Here is a 2,913-nt window from a genome sequence, read left to right on the forward strand (position 1 = left end):
GAACAAAAGTAAATTCTCATTTTTCATGAGGGCCCTGAACAGAAAGTAAATTCCCATTTTTCAGGAGGGTCCTGGACATAAAGTAAAATTCCATTTTTCAGGAGGGTCCTAAACTTGAAGTAAATTTCCAATTTTCAGGAGGGTCCTGAATTGAAAGTAAAATCCCATTTTTCAGGAGGGTCTTGAATATAAAGTAAAATCCCATTTTTCAGGAGGATCCTGAACAGAAAGTAAAGTCTCATTTTTCAGGAGGGTCCTAAACAAAAAGTAAAATCCCATTTTTCAGGCGGGTCCTGAATATAAAGTAAAATTCCATTTTTCAGGAGGATCCTGAACAGAAAGTAAAGTCCCATTTTTCAGGAGGGTCCTGAACAGAAAGTAAAATCCCATTTTTTAGGCGGTTCCTGAACAGAAAGTAAAATCCCATTTTTCAGGAGGATCCTAAACAGAAAGTAAAATTCCATTTTTCAGGAGGGTCCTGAACAAAAGTAAAATCCCATTTTTCAGGAGGGTCCTGAACAGAAAGTAAATTCTCATTTTTCAAGAGGGTCCTGAACAGAAAGTAAAATCCCCATGGATGTGTTTTTCCAATGGTAGCTAAATTAAGTGAAATGAATTTGCCCCTGTTTCAACAAAGAAAACTTGTCAGTTAAAGACTTAGTGGTGGCTTGCAGCACTTGGCTTCTCAGGCATCTGTTCCAACCGTTGTTCCTTTCACCTTTGTTTCATATCATTGGCTTTTGCCCTTGTCTTGTCGTGTCATTGACCCGGATTGAGGGAAATAAGTTCTGACTCAAATAATGAATTTCCATTTTAACATGCCTCTGAGATGCACCGTTTTTCAAATCTGAATACTTCCACGAACCCAGCAACCTGTCGGTTGATAGACTTCCTTTGCTTTGTGTTAAATTACTGTCATATTTTTTCATGTGCTGGTCCTCGGCTTTTCCTCATATAATTGGAAAGACTAATAGCAAGTTTTGAAATCCTTTCTCGCTTGTTTTGACACAGACTTGACTCAAAATGTAAAGAAATGATGGTGACTTTATTTTTATAAATGACATAAAAAGACAAAAATATGAATATGTAAATGAAAGAAAAGGATAATGTCCCTTATTCAAAAAGAAAACTTATCTGAATACGGCAACCAACTCCAATGAGTATGACATACATTTTGGATTAAGCTGCCTAATCTTCCTATCCAAACTTCCCTTTTGTTTTTGAGTTTATGCCTTTGCCGCTGAGCCGCTTCTTCAAACCCATTGGACTCATATATCTCATTCAATTGAAGCCATCTTAAAAGACTTCCGCCAACAAATCTCTTTCTTTTTTAGTTTTCTCTTGAACTCGCCATCGCCTTATGGTGCCCGTGGGGTTTTTCACCAATAAGACTCTCATTTTTATTTCTCTCAACTTTCCATCGCCTTATGGTGCCCATGAGGGTTTTCACCAGTAAGACTCTCTCATTTTTATTTCTCTCAACTCCCCATCGCCTTTGGTGCCCGCGAGGGTTTTCACCAATAAGACTCTCTTATTTTTATTTCTTTCATGATTTCTTATGCTGCGGAAGACAAGTAGTACTCCACAATGTATCATCATATCCATTGCATGCTTAGCCTTAACATTATCAAAAATTGATCTGAAGGACTTTCTTTGGTTGTAACTTGGCTTTTGGATAGAGTTATAAAAAGGAGGGCAAGAGGCTCAAATGACACTTGAAGTGGTGGTGGGACTTACAACTTTTAGAATAGACTCAAACAACACATTAACTCATGCCTCAGTTTTTGTTGACTGGGTCACTCTAAAATCTTTATTTGGTTGGACTGAGCCCTGAATAGGGCAGCCTACGTATCTCACTCTCAAGAGAGGAGAATCAGGTCGCGCGTAGTTCCATCAACTTGTTCTTTGTTTTGATTTGATTTATTTTTCCTTTTTCTTTTTTTATTTTTGAACTCCTTTTATTCTTATTTCCCTAACATTTATCTTTGACTCTATTTTGATTCCAAAAGAGGGATATGAAAGTGTAATACCCCAAAAAATCCAAACCAATATTAGAGCCATGTACCAAGCTCATGCATAGTAAATCATGGTTCTTTTATAATTTTATGAGTAATTTAGATGTATATTAAGGTTTCAAATAACTCCCAGCTATCAGACGAATCAAAACATTTCTTACCGATTGAATTCTTGAGAAGGATATTGGTATAGTCAACTTCAAACGACCATATCTCTCATCATACTTGGAATTTTTGAGTTCATGACCTATCAACAGATAGATAATTGAATTATATTTCCAACTATACCAATTTTTCTTAAATCCGATATCGGAGCAAAGAGTTATCCCCATTTTATTCCAGCATGTCAAGCTGGAAAACAGTGACGACGTTTCTGACGGGCGATCACGTTTCTGACGACCTTTTTGACGACGTCGACACATTCTGATGACATTTTTGATGACATCATCAGCCCTGGGCATAAAATCAAGAATTTGGACCACTTTTGTGATGACCATTCATGACGGCCTATCACGGACCTGACGGCCTATCACAGATGGCGTCAAGTATATTTTTCCAGCAATTGAGGGACATTTTAGTAAGGGTATTTTGGTCTTTTTCCTTTACTTCCCACAACTTATAACCCTAAAGGAGCGTATTATCTTCCATTCTCTTTAGTTAAACATCTTAAAAAGCTCTCTCATACACTCTCAACCACAAGATTAGGGTTTCCTCTTAAGATCAAAACTCTCAAGAACAAGCCCTAGGGTTTTCATAGAATAGTCTATTTCAAGGAAATTTCGCCGTTAATCTTCACAAATTCTTAATCTAAGGTATGCATAGTGTTCATCCATGGGTCCCTTTCATCCATGGAGCTCAAGAATCATGTTTTAAATTATAAATTGTGATTTCCTTGTTG

Source organism: Capsicum annuum, chromosome 3 (genome assembly GCF_002878395.1).
Source record: "Capsicum annuum cultivar UCD-10X-F1 chromosome 3, UCD10Xv1.1, whole genome shotgun sequence".
In the NCBI taxonomy this organism is placed as follows: domain Eukaryota; kingdom Viridiplantae; phylum Streptophyta; class Magnoliopsida; order Solanales; family Solanaceae; genus Capsicum; species Capsicum annuum.